The sequence below is a fragment of the Cervus elaphus genome, chromosome 2 (genome assembly GCF_910594005.1).
Source record: "Cervus elaphus chromosome 2, mCerEla1.1, whole genome shotgun sequence".
Classification (NCBI taxonomy): domain Eukaryota; kingdom Metazoa; phylum Chordata; class Mammalia; order Artiodactyla; family Cervidae; genus Cervus; species Cervus elaphus.
The window spans coordinates 32,344,382-32,363,781 of NC_057816.1; the positions used below are offsets into that span (position 1 = coordinate 32,344,382).

The 19,400-nt window shown below is 40.4% G+C and overlaps 1 protein-coding gene across 10 annotated transcripts in view; it reads right to left on the reverse strand.

The window, feature by feature from the left end:
• The window catches only part of GAB2 (GRB2 associated binding protein 2), a 177,929-nt gene that overhangs the window by 110,809 nt on the left and 47,720 nt on the right, over positions 1 to 19,400 (reverse strand). Inside the window, exons 1-2 of one of the 10 annotated variants that reach the window (XM_043875552.1) lie at positions 4,990 to 5,219; positions 3,358 to 3,528 (exon numbers count right to left, since the gene is read on the reverse strand). The exons of 8 other annotated variants lie outside the window; for them this stretch is intronic. The gene's annotated coding sequence lies outside the window, so the exon portion shown is untranslated. Of the gene's footprint in view, positions 1 to 3,357; positions 3,529 to 4,989; positions 5,220 to 19,400 lie in introns of those variants that run through there. One more of the 10 variants, XM_043875560.1, reaches the window with a different exon arrangement.

Sequence of the window (19,400 nt, forward strand, 5' to 3'; positions counted from 1 at the left end):
TGGACAGAAAGACACAAGCAGATATCTGCTGAGGGCTCCTGAGAAAGCCTTGGATTTTCATGCGACCATAAGGTTGAAAGCCAACACATGATGAATGGCTGAATGGGAAGATAAACAGAATAAGCATCCTTGATCACAACACTGAGTCTCCAAACCAAAGTCAGAAACTTCTTATCCTAGACCTGTAATGTGGTAATAATATTCAACATTATTAATGAACATGAGCAAACTCTGGGAGACAGTGAGGGACAGGGAGGCCTGGCGTGCTGCAGTCCATGGGGTCGTGAAGAGTCGGGCACGACTTGGCAACTGAACGACGACAATGCTATTTAAACCCCTACCAGTCAGCTTAATAAACTGAAAATATTCCTAACATACTTACCATATGCTTAGCGAAGGTTATAGAGTAGATAGGTGACAGAAACAAACTTCAAGCCCATGTCTACCAGACCCAAAGCCCTGACTCTTAACAAGGGTGTAAGCAGTGTAAGCAGGAAAACCTGGGTCTCCCAATGACCAATCCTGCAGTTGTTTCAGTTGGAGGAAACTTTACATTCTGGGTACATCTTAGTGATACGTTTGAAAGAATAATTGACACTACATTCCTTGGCTCTCAGTTTAGGAGTAAACGGACTCAACTTACTGATTTATACCAGTTATCTTCTCCTGATTCCCTTCTTGACAAGTCTATGACCTTCTTCCACTCTGATTTTCTTTCATGTGTGAAATCCAGAAAAACATTTACCTGCAGAAAATTTTCACTTCCCCTTTCTATTTTTCTGCACCCATCTGGACTTTGGAGATGGCCACAAATGAATTTTGTCCTTGTTTTGTATACAACAGACAAGTATCATTTCCACAAGCATCTGATAACACTTAAAAATAAACAGCAGACTGTTTCTGGAGCATCACTTATCCCCTTGCAATAGACCAAACTGGAAGATATTTCAGAATATCTCAAAAAGCCTAAAACAACACTGAGCTGACGGGGACAGTGATCAGCTGTTGGCAGCTTGTTAGGGTTTTCATGGCTTCACTTGAGAGTGAAATGTACTCTTCCTCTGTGGTTACAACTCGCCATTAACAGGAGGATTAATGGGGCTGCTTCGGCTGTCATGGAAAGCTTAAGACACATTCTTTATGTGGATCCCTTCTCTGCAAAGCTGATGGGTCACCTCCCTCAGCCAATTAGCTAATTGTCTGAAATCACTCCTCATAGATCAAGAAACACTGTCTGGTGAATGAACTCTGTTCATGCAAAAAGCAAGAGTCTTTTGTTTCCTGTTGAAGACCCTATTCAACTCCAAGGCCCCCTCCATCTACAAAATTCTAAATTCTACAAATGTGAACAATCAGTTCCAATGAATGAATCTTTCTGGCTTTATGACAAATGAATGTTTTGTTGTTTTTTTTTTTTTAAACTATGGGGGCTTTTTTTTTTTTTTTAAAGGAAAAATAATTTTTTAAATGCAGCTTCCTGACTGTCCCAGGTGTGAAACAGTCAATCAAATCAGCAGCAGTGGTCTTGGGCATCATTGGTTGTTTCCCTCAAAGCTTGTCAGACTAATGTCATCCTGGATGCTTTCTCTTCTGCTGATCAAGCAAGGTCCTCCCAGAAAATCTAGACTGACTTCTCAATTCTAATCAAAACGGAGCATCAAATCCTAAAAGTTCAGGGCTATCTGAAAGACTGGTAGTTGGCTCTCACTACATAAACAAGAGTCAGTGGCCCCTTTTTCTGTGGCTAATACTAGAAACTGGAGACAGCTTCCATCTTTGGCCTGCTGGGAGAAGATGGGCTGAGAATTAGTCACCTTGCATTGGGTGGCAAGACACTCTTAACTTACACTATTTGCCTACTGTCTCTCACTGATTCTTATTTTCTTCTTCCAAATACAGTGCTATTTTACTCAGGTGCCATTTCCCCTAGTACTTAGATCTGTTTTTTCAAAAGTCTAAAATCCCACAAGTAAAGCACAGAAAAAAGGGAGAGCCCAAATCTCCTGCAACTGAGAATATTGGAAAAACTTTACTGGAGATGTAATGTAAGAGCTACATTAAGGATGGACAGAATTTTACTAAATATAGATGAGGAGAGGAGTAAAAGAAAGTTCCCCAGGAAAGAGATAATGGAAAGAGTACATCTCATGTAACTGACACCATGCTTTCATATAAATTCTTATCTATACCTTATAATGACAATGCTGGAAAAGGCAGGTTCTCTCATAGCCTTTAAACACTTGAAGAAATCTACCCCAGGTTACGAAGTGAAGAGGAAGCAAATCTAGGTCTCAAACCCAGATCTGGCTCCCAATCATCTCTTTCCTACCACACCAATGAGGAATAATAGCAAGCAGAGGTGGGAAAGACGTGGCTCATTCAGGGGATGTGATATGAGACAACATGGCGGGCAAGGTCACGGCAGCTTCTGAGTACCTGCTCTTTGGGAGTCACCCTTTAAAGAAAAGAACCCCATAAGACAGACCATACTAGTGCTTTCAGGTATAACCACAGTGAAATTGTTAGCCCTTGACAAGAGAAATCAGACAGGTAGAAAGTAAGGTCATGTCTTTTAGGAGTCATGGAGCTGACACTCTCGTTCAGGGCCATGATGGTTGCGTCTTTCATCATCTCCACTTGGCAACATATTCAGATTGAACCTCAAAACTACCTGAGCCTTGATCCCACTGTGTACTAGTGATGCAGGTCAGCATATACAAAAGGCAGTGGTTATTCAAGGGGATGACCTGGTTATTCAAGGGTATTCAAGATATCCTACATATCACATTTTGAACTCTATGTGGATTCCCCACAAATATCTCATAGTCTTTTCCCATTTACCAACATTATGCCTTTTCCTATTTCTCTATTCACAGGCTCTAAAATAAGGGCTAATTCATAGAAGTTGCTTATTAGAAGTTTACTGAAAAAATGATACATAATAGGCATTCAATAAGTACTTGTTGAGTGAATAAATGAACTGGATGTTTCTGTTAGCAGTGGGTGAGAGATGTTAAGCCACAGACTCAAGGTCTGGGGGACAATGTAAAGTAACATGGTAAATACAAGCTAGAGCTACCAGACAGGCTGGGGGCACCCTGAATGCCAAGCATGGGAGTTTGACTCATTTTAGGCAATGAAAAGAGAATCCTGAATGGTGCTGAGGATGAAAATCTCGCGCTTGATGGTGATGGTGGTGGGGGAGGTAAAACCCCAAAATAACTCCAGATTTTTTGTTAACAGCCTGAAGGAACCAAACAGCTGTTGGGAAAACAGTGCACTCTCTGAAGGGAGAGGGCCAGGAAGATGGAATGAAACCAGAATCCTTGTCTGTCTTCGCTTCACAAAGTTCCTCACCTTTCCATGATGATCGAGAAGATCTTATTCCCCTGCTATGTCTCAGTTACTTTTCTCTTCTGAATCCTCTGACCACTCCTCACATTCCTGATGCAAGTTACCATTTGATTGGATAAATGTAATAATGTGTCACAGCCTCAGAACTGTTTAAAATGCCTCAGAATTTCCAACCTATGTGGGAGAGAAAGGCCAGCGTAAATATATTGTGTTCTTGTCCCTCTGGACAAGACAAACTTCGCCTACTCAGTTCTGGCCAAGAGCCAAGGCTGAGTGAATTGCTTTCTTTCCGCCTACCCTACTAAAGCAAAGCAGAAATAAATACAGGGAGTATCTCACTGCATGGCCCATTCGAGTAAGAAGGCACCTGCCTTTTGTTTTCCAGATGAGCCTACGCGCTAGTGAACACCATTAACTGTTCTGCCCAGAATTTACCCCGCTGCCTTTGCGTAAACTCATCCTCACACCTTCAGGACCCTCACCGCTCTCCCGCTGTGCTGAAATTATGCTCCTCCTTCAAGGTCTACCTTAAACTCTACCTCTATGCTGTTCTCTTTTATCTTTTAAATGAAATGCAAAACCTTCCCCAGGTAAACCCCTTTGATGCCCTGTCCCTTACAAATCACAAGAATTGTGAGATAGTTTCTGGTGAAAGTCTTCTCTCTCTCTATTCCATTCATAAGACATTAGCTTTGAGGCCAGGGGCTATGTAATTTGGACATCCCTTATGGTTCCCAGTGCAGTGTTTGTACTTAGTACAAGTAGAAAGCTACCAAACACTTGCTGAAATAAATTAGTGAAATTATTACTTTCGATGAACTTCCATACACATTACTTCAAGGCATGATTATCCCTACTTTACAAGTAAGAAAATGTAGGCCCCATAAAAGTGATTCAGAAAACAGACCAAGTTTTCCGCTGAAGCTGAGATAAAAGGCCCACGTAAGAGGATGCATATTGACTCTGGACACTTCTTGGATAACTGCTCCCATCTTCTATTGAATAGCCCAATGAGAACATAAACTGCTACATTTTCAGGGAATAAATTTGTTGATATGCATATCGAGTCAAACAGAAATTCATGCAATCTGAACCAGTATGTCTACTTCCAAAAATTCATCTTAAGAAAATATCTAGAGATGTGGACAGACTTACACATGAAGAGGACCACTGCACTGTTGTTCAAGACAGTAATAAAAATCTGTAAAATCTATTGCTTCCCAATTGACAGACTAAGTTTGTATCTCTTTCTTCTCAAATCCCAAAGAAGCACACAGGGTATAAATTAGTACTTGTGGTTAGGGTAGAGAAAGAGAAATAAAGAGAGAAAAAGGAGCAGATCAGAATTTTTTTTAACACTTTTCAAAAGATGAAGAATAGATGTACCTACATAAAACCCAAGTGAAAAAAGGCCAGGCAAAGAAACATGGGGAAAAACTGCATGCAGTACCCAAGGCTGCTCCTCAGTGGGGCTGGGAAGGTTCCATGCTGGACATTAGAGCATCACTGTCCAATAGAAATGCAATGCAAGCCACATACATAATCCTGGAATTTATTTTTACATTTAAAAAGTAAAAAGAAGTAGGTGAAGTCAATTTTAATAATGTCAACTACAAATTGGCACTTGCCACCTACCTCTACAAGGATTCAATAACGTGCTGCTGTAGCCGCTGACTTTCAATACCCCCTGAAAGGAGTTCAGGGTGCAGAAAAGAAATGATGCACTCTTTGCTCTGGGAAAAACTGGCACAACAGGTCTTCAGACAGTTAGGTATTTTCAGGAGGCAATTTTATGAGCCCAATTCTTGTATTTTCTATCTAGAAAAGCACTAAACTCCTTCATGGTGATGACTACTCCTCATGACCGGCAGAAACCTTCTGCAAAAAAAAAAAAAAAAAAAATGCGTGCTTGATTCCATGTACTCCCCCTTCACCAAAATCACATATATACTGACCTGTACCTTACCTCCCTGGAGCAGTTTCTCAGAGCTATATGAAAATGCTGTCTCCTGGGCTATAGTCTTCATTTTGCCCAAATAAAACTTAACTTAAAAATGCACAATGTGAGAGCTGCAAGTCAGCAATAATATATCCAAAAAGCATCATTTTAACATGTAATCAGTATAAAATGAATTTTGAGTTTTTCTTTGAAATCCAGGGTGCATTTTACACTTACAGCGCATCTTAATTCAGATGAGCCAGATTTCAAATGCTCAACGGCTCACACTTGGTTACTGGCTATTGCAACGCATAGTGCAGAATTAGAGGTTAAGGAGAACAAGGTCAGGAAGACGAGCAGAAATCAAAGGGATTGGTTTCAGGGCTGCCTAAAGAACCATCTGGGCAAAACATTTTAGATATGCAAGGACTTCAAAGTTTAATTCCTATGCATTGTTTCTGAAAATACTACCAAGGATGCTTTAAGCAAAAAAAAATTTTTTTAAAGAAAATGACATGGGGCACAAGAAAGGAGATTTAACTCAGGACTTCAGGGAAATGGCAGCAGGCCTTGAAAATAGAAATGAAACACTCTGGATTTAAGAGAAGAATGTGTCAAGATGGAAGTCATTTCCCACAACAAAAAGGATGAATGGGAGCTAAATGACATGAGTAGTCATAAGGTAAAGGCAGATGCTTCTTTCTTCAGTCCAGGAAAAAAAGGCAATTAGAAAATCCAAGGAAAACAAAAAGCAAAGACAAGGTATACACATAGAGCAAAGAGAATGTGGCAAGTGATGTAATGTACAAAGAGAATCTCTTTGATCTTGATGATTGGAACATTCTGGCTTAAATGTCACAAGTTTGTATAGCTGAACCTTATTTTCTTCCTGTGAGTCAAATTATGCAACTCAGCTCTGTTGTGATAAGTACGTAACTGTAATATTGCAAAGTATACACACTAGTTAATTCTTAGAATCAAATCCACAGGGAGAACTTCAGACTTATTTTATAGATCTGAATGTAAATATTATTTAGCTTCACAGTACACATCTTAAGATAGGAATGGACTAATTTTCTCTTTTTACCTGTTGGAGAGTCAAAATATTCTATATACAGTAGGGAGGGAAAAACAGAATTTTAGGACTAAGTGGTAAACTGCACAAGACAAGTTTGACTTACTGGCTTTAATGATTCAGTGATGCCTGTTTACACAGGAAAACTAAGGGTCCAGTTATCTAGAGTTAAAAAGTGGTTTCATGAGTGAGCCACACTACGGCCATTAAATTATCCTCGGAATTTATAATGAGTGTTTTTAAGCTTAAAGTGTTAAGGGAAATAAACTGCATCCAAAACTGTAGAGACAGAATGAAGCCTAGGCAAACGGAATGAAATCTGAGCTACATTTATGTGTTAGGAGAGATTTAGGTTAGAGTTCAGTTACTACGAAACTTTTCAGAGGCATGGGAGTCTACCTGAGACAAAAGTGCTACAAGGAATAGTCAATGTTAAGTGTGAGGCACTGGCACTACCTCTGATCTATCTCTGTCATTATTCCCTCTTTCCCAAAACACACAGTTTGTACTCATTAAATAGTCACAGGTTTAGATCCTCAAGGCTACTTGAATGATTTAGGATGGCCAAGGAACCATCAAACTAGGCAGAGTAGTCAAGGGAAGCTTTTTAAATTTTTCTTTATCTATTTAATTATTTTTGGTTATACATTTTATTGCTTTATTGTTTGAACTTTTTATTTTGCTTTGGGGAATAGCCAATTAACAATGTTAATGTTAGTTTAGTTATCATTTAGTTAGTAAATCATAGCTTCAGGCGAACAGCGGAGGGATTCAGCCATACATATCCATGTATCCATCCTCTCCCAAACTCTCCTCCCATCCAGGCGGCCACATAACACTGAGCAGTGTTCCCTGTGCTATACAGTAGGTCCTGGTTGGTTATGCACTTTAAATATAGCAGTGTGTTCATCTCAAACTCCCTCACTATCCCTTCCCCTCATCCTTCCGACAGCCACCTTCACAACCATAAGTTCCTTCTCTGTTTCTATTTTGTAAGTATGTTCATTTGTATCATCTCTTTTTTTAGATTTCACACATAAGGGATGTCATATGATATTTTTCCTCTGTCTGACTTACTTCACTCAGCCTTTTTTTTAAATTCAAGTATGGGCTTTCCTGGTGGTTCGGTGATAAAGAACCCACCTGCCAATGCAGGAGACGCAGGTTTGATCCCTGGGTCAGGAAGATCCCTTGGAGAAAGAAATGGCAACTCACTCCAGTATTCTTGCTTGGGAAGTCCCATGAATAGAGGAGCCTGGCAGGTTACAGTCCATGGGGTAGCAAGATTCAGACATGACTTAGCAACTAAGCAACAACAGTTGCTGTACAATATTATACGTTCTAGGTGTACAATAGAGTAATTCACAATTTTTAAAGCCAGTATTATAAAATATTGGCTATATTCCCTGTACTGTGCTTGTAGCTTGTTTTATACCTAAAAGTTTGTACCTCTTAATCTCCTACTCCTATATTGCCCCTCCCCACTTCCCTTTGCCTACTGGTAACTACTGATTTGTTCTCTATATCTGTGAGACCACTTCTTTTTTTGGTTATATTCACTATTTGTTGCATTTTTCGGATTCCATATATAAATGATAACACATAGCACTTGTCTTTCTCTGATTTATTTCACTTGGCATAATGCCCTCCAAGTCCAAATTGCTGAAAATGGAAAAATTATATTTTTTATGGCTAAGTAATATTCTATTCTGTACACCATATCTTTTTTACCTATTCATCTGCTGATGGACACTTAGGTTGCTTCCATATCTTGGCAATGCTGCTACGAACTCTGGGGTACATGTATCATTTAGAATTAGTGTTTTTGTTTTTTCAGACATATACCCAGGAGTGGAATTGCTGGCTCATAAGATAGTTCTGTTTTTAGCTTTATTTGAGACACCTCCATCGTGTTTTCCACAGTGGCTGCACCAATTTACATTTCCACCAACAGTGTACAGGGGTCAAGGGAGATTTCTTAGAAGAGCTAAGCCCTGAACTGTAACCTCAAAGGATATGTAGGTTGGAAGATGGCAACTGTGGAGACCACGGAATCCTTAACGGACATAGTGGAAGCAGAAACCAACTCCCAGACTGAAGTGCAAAGGAGGCTCTCATGGAAGGAAGGAGAATGAGGTCAGCTGAAAGACACGGTGACCAGAGGTCCTGAGAGACACTGACCTGTCCTTATCCCACTGCTGACACAGAGATTGTTTTCAGGACTGTATTTCAGAAGATGGAGGTGTAACTCACAAATGTGTAAACTGGGTTTCCTTTTTCCTCCCATCAACCTATATTGATCCTCTCTGTATGAGACCGACTGTCCTTTCTTCACTACTCCTCTTACAACACACATTTCTCCCCATAAGTCTCTCACTAGCAAACAATCACACCAAAGACAGAAGAGTTTGCTTCCAGGGACCAGAACAGTCTACTTGGCAGTGGGTTGGACAATCCAGCAGGCAGAATGACTACAGTGCTTTACTTCCCATGCTGGACTTTGAAATCTGACTCCCCCGCTTGGCCAAACAGAAAGCAGTGTATTTATTAAGGCACCTTGGATAGCTCTTTGTACTCAAAAAGCATCCTTTATAAGTCTCAAACACCTCCTCTTTGCACTTTCCAGGAGCTGGGGTTCAAACCTAAAACTCCTCACTCCAAGTTCCACGCTCTTCTCTCCATACCATACTGCCTCCTAGAAAGTAAGGAAGAAGAGGGAGTGAATTTATCAAGGCTACATTAATGAAGAGCAAGAGCTGAGCACTACAGCCTGTTATCTTCCCATTCCCTCCTGTATTTTTAAAAAGAAACAAAACAGTCCTGCTAAGCAAGACTCAGAGTTTCTTCAAAGATGACAAAAGTGAAGAGCCTTCAGTAGACTTTTCTTTAAAGGGCAGGAGGGCGCATTAAATATCAGAGCACCGGGGACTTTTCTCTGACATGATTCTGTCCTGGGTGAAAGGAGGTTTTGGGGGAAAAGACTGTTTCCCCAGCGTGAGCACACCATCCAGGGGATTCCACAAGGGTAGTGAGCTAGAGACAGAAAGGAGGGAGGCTGACTCACTGTTCTCCGAAAATAAAAACTCAACCCAAACACAGTGAGACTCAGCTATCCAGCTGGGTATTCCAAGGATTAACTGTCTGTGTGGCCAGGCACTTAACTTCATATTTCTGACGGACCAGCTATAAAATGGGAAAAGAATTCACAATATGGCTTCTGGTCAAGAGAGCACCAAGAGAGTTGTATTTATAGCTTCTGAAATACAAACCAATGCAAATGGCCTGACATAGAACCCTTGGCCCTAGGTCCCAACATCCTTACTGTGGATAATGTAAGTGTGGGCTGGGGATATGAATGTCCTCAGAAAGGCAGTGCTACCTCACATTTTAATATCCTTTTCACAGGTTACAGCTGGGCATTTTATAATATAGATTCTACTTCAATGTTAAAAACAAAATGCCAGCATAACAGACCGGAAAGCATATGCATTTTGTTGTTGGGAAATCATGAGTTTGAATTGTGGTTGTATGACTTGAGCAAATTACTTAATCTTCCTAAGACTTCTTTTCCTCATCGTTAAAATGGGGATAATTACCCATCTTAGAATCTTTATTTATTCAGAATTAAAGTTTCTGATACATAAGACACTCAAAAGATAATTTCCATATCAACCCTTACCTCACACCACATACAAAAATTAACTTGAAATGGATCATAGATCTAAGTGTAAAAGCTCCCAGAGGGAAACACAAGAGAAAAGTCTTTGTAAGACTGAGAGACAGATAAACAAACAAAAAAAATTATAAAAGAATAAAACAGACCATCAAAATCGAAAGCTTTTGCTTCTCAAATGGGATCATTAAGAAAATGAAAAGGCAAGCCAGCCCCAAGGAGAAAATACTCACGTTTTCACAAAAAGAAACATTTCACATATTTCTAGCTTACAAAGAGCTGGTACTCAGACCATGTGAAAAAAAAAAAAAGAAAAGAAACAACTCTTACAACTTAATAACAAGAAGATAAATTATACTATTTTAAAAACAGGCAAAAGATTTGAACAAGGACTATACAAAAGAAGCTGTATAGACTAAAGACCAGTTATCAACCCCAAAGATGCTAAAGATTATTTGATATCAAGGAATGCAAATTAAAGCCACAATGAAATACTATTACTTGTAAAGCCATCAGAGTGGCTAAAAAAAAAAAAAAGGTGCTGGTGAGGAGGTAGCACCTCTGAAATCACACACACAGTCGGTGGGAATGTAAAATGGAACAGACAACTTGGAAAATAGGCCGGCAGTTTTAGAAAAATGTTTAATCAACAACTACCATATGACCCAGACATTCACAACCCAGGAGAAGTAAATATATATGCCCACACACGTGCAAATGAATGTTCATACCAGTTTCGTTTAAAATAAGACAAACTGGAAATGACCCAATTGTCCATCCACAGGTGGTATAATCATGCAATGGACTAGAACTCAGTGATAAAATAACATATGCAATGACATGGACACAGCTAAAAAAATCATGCTGAGAGAAAGAAGACAAGCAAAAAAACATATACACTGTATGATTCTACTCATAAAATGCAAACTAATTTATAGCGACAGGAGAATGCTTGCCTGGGGCAGAGGGCAAACGAAAGGACGGAACACGAAGAGACCAGAGACGTCTCTGGGGGCTGATAGAGATATTCTGTATCTTGACTGTAGTAGTCACTTCATAGGTATACACAACTGTTAACATTCAGTGAATTCATTCAGATGCAATTTATTGTGTGTAAATTATCCCTTAAGGTTGATAAGGAAAAAATAAATTCACTCTGCGACTCCTCCTGCTACTAGAATCAAGGTAGAAAGTTACTATTGCCAATCTCATGGCCACACGGAATACAGAAAACTGTATACAAGTTGCTGAGGACAGGAATGGTACTGCAAAAACCTTTTTATTTACTGAGGATCAATTCAGGTGTTTGGCAACGTGCTAGGCACTCTATACATACTCTATACACATTATTCAATATTGTGTAAATAACATTAATATTGTGTAAATATCTTATTAATTCTGACAAGTTTGATGAGGTAGGCACTATTACTTCTGTTACAGAAGAGGAAACAGGCTCAGAAGGAACTCATCAAATCTACCCCAGATGGTAAATGGTAGGTCTGGATTCAATGAGGGATCTGGAATCAAACCAGGTAAGCTAGACTTCAAAAGACGATGCTATCATTTCCTACAGTGCATAAGGCATCCTCAGGAAGGCAAAGTCCTGAGGGCCCACAGACAGTTCATCAGGATTGGCAGATCCTCTCAGGTCCTTCAGAGGGGCCTGAGAGGGTGGGAAAAGGGGTACGCCTCTGCTTGTGAGGCCAAGGAGAATCCTCTCACTGGGCTCCAGCATCTGCTGGTATTTTGTTAATTCTTGGCTCCTCCATACTCACCCACCCACTGGTTTCCCAGAGAAGAAAAGCCAAAATATCTTGGCTGAACAGACGAATGGGTCACAGATGACAGAGGTAAAAAAAAAAAAAAAAATCAAGAAGTTCTGTAATAAGCTTTTTAAAAGCAAAAACAAATTGCACACTTCCTCGTTCTGCATTTTCCTTATTCTCTTTGAGTTATCCATCTTGTGAAACATTCTTCCGTTCACATTTTCATTCATCACAATGGAAAATGTGAGGCCAATGGGTCATGCTGAAGGTTTAAATAAATTTCCAGTCTTCCCATTTCAGACCAGCTATAACTCAGTTCCCCCGAAGCCAGCCAACAGATCAAGAAGAAGGTGGCTTGAGCTGCAGAGAGTGGGCCATGGAGAGAAAACATGGAAAGCTCAGATCTAAAGGGGTATTTCAGGATGGGGACCAGCTCTGAGATGAGGGGGCAGAGACCTGGGTTCTGGGATTAGCACTGTCTAATCATCTCTGAGGCTCTGGCAAGTCACCCTCTCTCTCCGAGCCAACCTCAGAAGATTAGATTGGTTATGTTTTTCAACTCAAAAACAAAGGCCCTCCATTTATAACCAGAAGTAATCTTTCCCCTAAACCTTTAAGATTCTCATGTACTTCCTCTTTGTGAATTGCTCTGTTGCCTCTTTAACTCCCCAGTAGCCAAGCTTTACTTTCTGAAATCTGTACTATAAAAACAGGTAGCTTTTCATTTATCAGTATACACTGTGACACCAAATAAAAAATCTTAAATGATATAGAAACATACACTGAAATTCTGTCATAATCCTGAGTGTGTGTTGTTGATGGCCAGGGATTAAATGTGTTAGTTAATGCAAATTGTGTCTGGGGTGGTTCCTCATTTCCATTCCTGACTTAGTATGAACTGCAATATTACAAAAATTCTTTGCTCCCTCCTCACACAGGTTAAGAATTCATTCACCACAGGGAGGTGTGCTTTTGTGATCATGTAACTAGTTTCTCCTCCCCCAACCAGACTCTGCCAAATTGTTTCTGGTAAGTCAGCTTTGGAAAGTAAAAATTCCCTAGACATTCTGGACAGGGTGTGAGAGGAAGACGCATAACCCAGCAGGGGAACCGAAACATTCCCCCTTGTGTTCACTGCTGTCCCGGGAGGATGGGGGGAGGGAAGTTGCAGAAGAAGCTTTCAGAGGAAACAGACTTGCAGGATTTTTGCTGCAAACAGTTGGGTACTACATCCAGATGTTGACTGGAGAACAAGTGGGCCAGAGTTCTTGCTCCAAAAACAAGAAAGTAGCTCACTTCTGCTTCACGTATTACAGCCTAAAACCTATATTCTAGGTGCCATCCCTGGAGCTCAATGCCAGTGTTGGAAGGCAACTTTGACATCATTAGGACAGTGACCTCCAACCCTCTTTTTAAAGAAGTAGAACCCTTTATTTCTACATACAAAGTTTTATGCAGAACCATGATACATAAAAACAAAATCAGAACTGCTCTGGGAGGTGGGGGATGGACACACGTGGAGAGTTCTGCCAGCTCAGCGGCCACCATCCCTTTCGTCGGGCACCATTCTGGATTCCCAGGGCCATAACCAACACTATTAAGTCTGTTGATGTGTGCTGACTTGTGTGTGAATGGTAGGTCCACTGATTTGTGGAGTTTACAGATAAAAACATCGATGACCACACCTTTATTTTGACTCAGTAGGCTGGTGTGGATGCACTCTTTTTTATTTCCTTGGATCTTCTCCTTCAGTGATCTCATTAACTCTCGGTGCTTCACTTACCATTTCTACATGGAAGACTCAAACTGTACATTTTTAGACACACAATCTCTCTACTGGGCAAAACAGGGTGTCTGCGACATAATGACGGGAGGGGGCAAGCAGGGATCCAGGGATCCATGTAGACAAGAACCTGGAAGTCTGGAGGCGGAATCCAAAATTCTGGACAGGTCTCTAGTTGTAAGAGAACTAGTGAGAAAAAAAGAAAAAAACAAGACTTTCTAAAGACTCAAGTTACAAGGCAGGGACTCGGTCAAAGGAACAGATTTTGAGCAAGAGCCCTTTTTAAAATTGGGGGCCAAAGGCAGAGGGGGACTAGTTTTCAGGCTGACATGATGTCAACTTCTAGAGGTTCAGATCAGGTCCTTAAATTCTACCTCACCTCACTCTCATAGTGAGCAGAACTGCTTCATGGGTCTGTCATAAGCTCTGAGATGACAGAGCCAAGCAAACCTTCACAGCTGAGAAAGTCCAGGTCCTACTTGTCTAGCAAGCTGGAAGCATATGATGAGCTGAGAAGATGCAGGCCAGATGTTCCTAATCTTTTTTCAGGTCATTCGCTGAGACAGATGCAGATCCCTATCAACCCTAGAGTCATTTCTCTCCTTATTGCTGCTAAAAAACTAATGTTTTGTCCACAGAACTGCTATGAGACCCTACGGTCCCAGGGAAGTTAAACCTCCTCCCATTCAGCCCCAGAAGTCGAATCCCAGTTGGTCTAAGCAATTATGCAAACCCATTCCCCTTTGCCAGGAGTGGTCCAAAGGTGGACCTGTAACCTAGTTCTGACCAAAACAACAACAACAACATCAAAACCCAACTCCATAAGGGGTTTTTGAGGAGGGAAAGTGCTTAACTTTCTTGGTGACATGCTTGAGGCACTGAAAGAACCCTGACACTTCCTGCCTCTCTGCTAAATGAACACCAATGTCCTTGTGATTTAAGCCACTATTACTCAGATTTTCTGTCAACTGCTGCTAAAAGTTTTCCTGACTGATCTGCTGACCTACTTGAAAACCAGATTAAAACTATGAGCCCTGTATCCTGTAACCTTCATTATGTGGATATACAATGCTTTTTGCCTTCAGTTTTAGGAGGTTTACAGATTTTAGTATCCTTACTCTGGATTAATGCTTCTCAAAGTGTGCTCCCTGGACCAGTAGCATTAGCATCACCTGAGAACTTGTGATACTTGTTATTTCTTGATGATGACCCCAGACCTACTAAATCAGAAACCCATTCAATGGGGTTTTGCAATTTGTGTTTTACTAAGTCCTCTAAGTGATCTGATTCATGCTGAACATTGAAGAACACTGTTCTGAGCCAAGCATTATTCAATTTTTGTGATGAAAGAAATGTTTATATCTGTACTGTCCAGTGTGGTAGCTGCTAGCCACGTGTGTCTACTGAGCACTTATGATGTGGATAGTGTAACCAAGAATTAGTTTTAATTTATCCAAATACTTGCCCACAGCTAGTGACACCTGCTAGTGCAGGTATTGACACTGCAGCTCTAGATAAACATAAGGGATTTTGTATTTTCAAGTGGCTCCCAGTACCAAGTCACAAAATAAGCCAGTGGTTCTTATACTTTAGCGTGCATCAGAATCACTAGAGCAGTGGTCACCCCTAACCTTTTTGGCAACAGGGACTGGTTTCATGGAAGGCAATTTTCCCATTGAATGGTGTGTGTGGGGGGGTGGTTTGGGGATGATTCAAGCACATGACACTTATTGTGCACTTTATTTCTATTATTACTATATCAGCTCCACCTCAGATCACCAGGCAAGCTCCCAGAGATTGGCGACCCTTGCACTAGAGGATTTTGTAGAACAGACTGTAGGCCCCAACGTGTAGAACTAATGATTCAGCAGATTTGCCTAGGGCCTGAGAATCTGTCTGTGTAGTTGGTTCCTTGGAGAAGGGCATGACAACCCACTCCAGTAATCTTGCCTGGAGAATCCCATGGACAGACGAGCCTGGTGGGCTACAGTCCATGGGGTCGCAGAGAATCAGACACAAATGAAGCGGCTTAGCACACACACAGTGCGAGGTAAACCAAACTTGTGCCTCCTACAACCTATATGAAAGCCACTTTTCTACCATTCAACCAATGTTTTCCTTTGTGTTCATTAAATTAACAAATTGGTAAAGTTCCCAGACAGTAGAAGCTGATATCTTCGAACTTTGTATGTCCCACTGTACACTCTAGCTCAGTGCCCTGGGTCTAGCATGTGCTTGATATTATGAAAAAATGACTGTCCCCTCAAAGAGGAAAAGTTTTGGAAGGGTCTACCATGTTCCAAAGACCATGATTATGTCCTTTTAATCAGGTGGCAGGCTGTAGGTTTCAAAAGAGATGCACAGAAAGGTTAAGTGCCTAAGGCACTAGGCCCTATTTCTTATCTTTCTATATTTCAAATTATCTCATAAACTGTTTAGATCTAAGTCTATTTATAGAAGTGATATATGCGTGTGTGTGTGTGTGTGTGTGTGTGTAAATACTGAAAACTAAATTATTCAAGAATCAAAAATACTTCTGATTCTATAATGGTGGTATGAAAGGCAAAAGGACTGGTGATCTAGACAGGGTGCTCCACCTTCTCAAATAACACCACAGAAAACCATCTCTGCCAAAGACCTGGCTGGCCAGCAATCCGGCTTTCAAGCAAGCATTAATGGGAAAGACAAGAATCAAGGACAAACACACAGGGGACTTTTCTGAAGGTCAGAAAAGCAACAATAAATACCATGCCCAGAAAAGCTTTTAAACCTGACCTTTTCCTCTGCCGAAGCCATTGGCTTTCCAGCATCCTCAATCTAATAGACTGAAGTGGGCTGAAATGGCTCTTAGGAGAGAGCTGGGGCTGGTCTGTTCCTTAATGCTGCCTCTCCAGCACTACTCTGGCAGCAGCATTCCGGGTAATTACATCATTACACCATAATGGAACACATGCAGTTCGAGTGAAACAGCCCGGCAGCTCCCCAGTTGAGGAGAGGAGAAAAAGGCTACCACTTCACCATTCAATTTCCATTAACCCTTCAGGTTCTGGATTATTCTCAAAGGCAAGCCACCCTTATATAGGACTTTTCATAATTTTAAAACAGAGGCCATGGAGGTGGAGCTGAGCTGAAGACTAGGAGCCAAGTGTGTACGTTCATGTCATGGAAATCTTTCACTAGGACAGCAATCAGGAGACCTGGCTACAGCTCTGGCTGTGCTATGAACATCTTATATAACCTTGGGGGAAATCATTTGCATCTTTTAGGTTTCAGTTTCCTTATCTATAAAGAACAGTAAAACTCTCAGAGGATCCCAAAATGTCCTGGTAGGCAATCTGGGATTAGATTGAATGATCACAAGAGCTCTCTCAGCTCTAATATTCTATTATCTAAAAAGACTCACCAATAGGGAAGGCAGAGGAGGAGTCAGAGATGAAAGGCCAACTCAATATGGTCTTCAAGCAGTTTAATTAGATGAGGATTTCTGCCTCTACTCTGATCCATGCATCAGTGTCAGACTATCTTCATCAATATCCATAGCAACTTTTCAAAAGATCAAGGTCAGAACTCATCAATGTATCTTAAGACTGTCTCCCCAAAGAGAGAAAAGACACAGGAATACAAAGCATATTGGGATAGAAGCTAGGAAACCGAGGTCCTAGCTATCACTGACTCCTTTCATAACCCCGAGTCAGTCGCTTAACCTTGGCCAACTCATCTCTAAGGCACAGTGGTGCAGGGGAGAGGGGTTAGAACTAGACCCTTTCATGCGCCTACTGGATACTGAGGCTGCAAGGGTAGGTGGGGGTTGGCACCAACAGCATGCTAAGAATGCCAAACCCTGCGAGACAGAAATGAGTTTTCTTATGATATTCTAAAGGTTTTCTCACAGACATGTCACAAATATTATCTAACAGACCTCAAGGAAAGAATTAAAACATACAAAGTTACATATTAATTGTATATCCGAGAATCTTGTCTTTTTAGTGCCCAAAAGGAAGAATATAAAAATGTGTTCCCTGCAGTTGTCTTCTGGGCTTCATACAGAAGGTAAGAGACTTTGATTTTTAGTGGTAAGGTATTCTAGATATTCTGGAAGATCCTCCCAAGAAAACAATATAAAAAGCTAAATAAATAGTCCTAAAAATTAGTTTTAAAAATGCATCATTGGCACTTCCCTGGTCCAGTGGCTAGGACTCCAATGCATGGGGCCTGGGTTCGATCCCTGGCCGGGAGCTAGAACCCAACTGACACAACTAAGACCCAGTGCAGCTAAATAAATATATTTTAATTAAAAAAATAAACAAAAATGCATCATGCTGAGCTGTCAGGAATACTTGAGAGAATGAAAATTAAAGGAATCTGCACAGAGCAAAAATTAAATGAGATGAAAAGCAGGCGGAAACAACCCAAATGTCTGTTAATAAAGAAAGGATAAACAAAATGCATCTTAACGCATATGATGGATTACTACCCAGCCTGAAAAAAGGAAGTTCTGACACATGCTACAGCATGGATAAATGCTGAAGATGTTATATACTATGTGAAATAAGCCAGAGACAGTGGAAATTTTCTATGATTGCACTTATATGAAGTAACTAGAATAGTTAAAATCAGAGACCAAAACTAGAATGGCAGTTGCTGGTGGCTGGAGGTAATGGAGTGTTATTGTTTAATGGGCACAGAATTTCAGCTTGGGAAGATGAAAATGTTTTGGAGATGGATGGTGGTAGAGATTATATAACACTGTGAGTTATCTAATGCCACTGAATTGCATACTTAAAGACTGTTACATGGTTAAATTTATATTGTGTACCTTTTCACAATAAAAAAGAATTAAATGAAAGCAGAAATCCTAGAAGGAAAGAGAACATTAAAGCCAGCTTTTGCCCTGTGGCTATGTAACAAACACTAGTGACCACTGCAACAATCATTTATGGTATGGGCAACTGAAGATAAAATCCGGGACCCACCTTAGGTGAAACAGTCTTATGTGAAATCTCCTTTTAATTTGGGATACCAATGGGCTATATCCTCAATATAGAGACAAGCATAAATAAACCACAGCACTGAAAGGGGGGACCACGAAGAAGCTATCCTGTCTCGCCCAGAAGAGGAGAAATGTCTTGCCTAAGAATCTGTAACCAAAAGCTGGCTCTGATGAAGATTTGTGATCAAATCCATGCAACGTCAAGCGAAGATCTACAAGTAGTCCACTTAGCAATATTTTCAAGATATTGGCAAAAGCAACTCCTCATCCTTTCTAGCAGAATAAAGGTTTTACCCAGGCCTCAAATAATTCCCACAGATAAAAGTCCTAAGGAACATTAGATCTTAAAACAAAAGCAAAACAAAAACCACACATCCCGAAATAAGTCACATGAGTGATAGCCAAGAAAAACAGAGCAAAATAAGATCCTCAAAGCCTTCAGACATTGAAACTAGAGACAAAATATGAAATGTCTATGATTTTTATATCTTAAGATTTAAGAGAAAGACTGGAAAAAATTAGTGAGGAACAAGAGAGTATTGAAAAAGAACCATGTACATTTGAAAACATACCAAACAGAACTTCCAGAAATGAATGTTATAGTTGAAATTAGATATAACTAAAGAATTAATTAGTAAATTAGAAGAGCAATCCAAAGAAATTCCATTGAATGTGACCAAGAAATGAAGATTAAAAAATTCAGAGTTTAATGGATGATAGTGCTAGAGGGGTCTAACATGTACCTATTCTTTTCACTGAAGTTCAAGTAAAATTAGAAAGAATGGAGAAAGGCATTATTCAAACAGCTAATGGCTGAGAA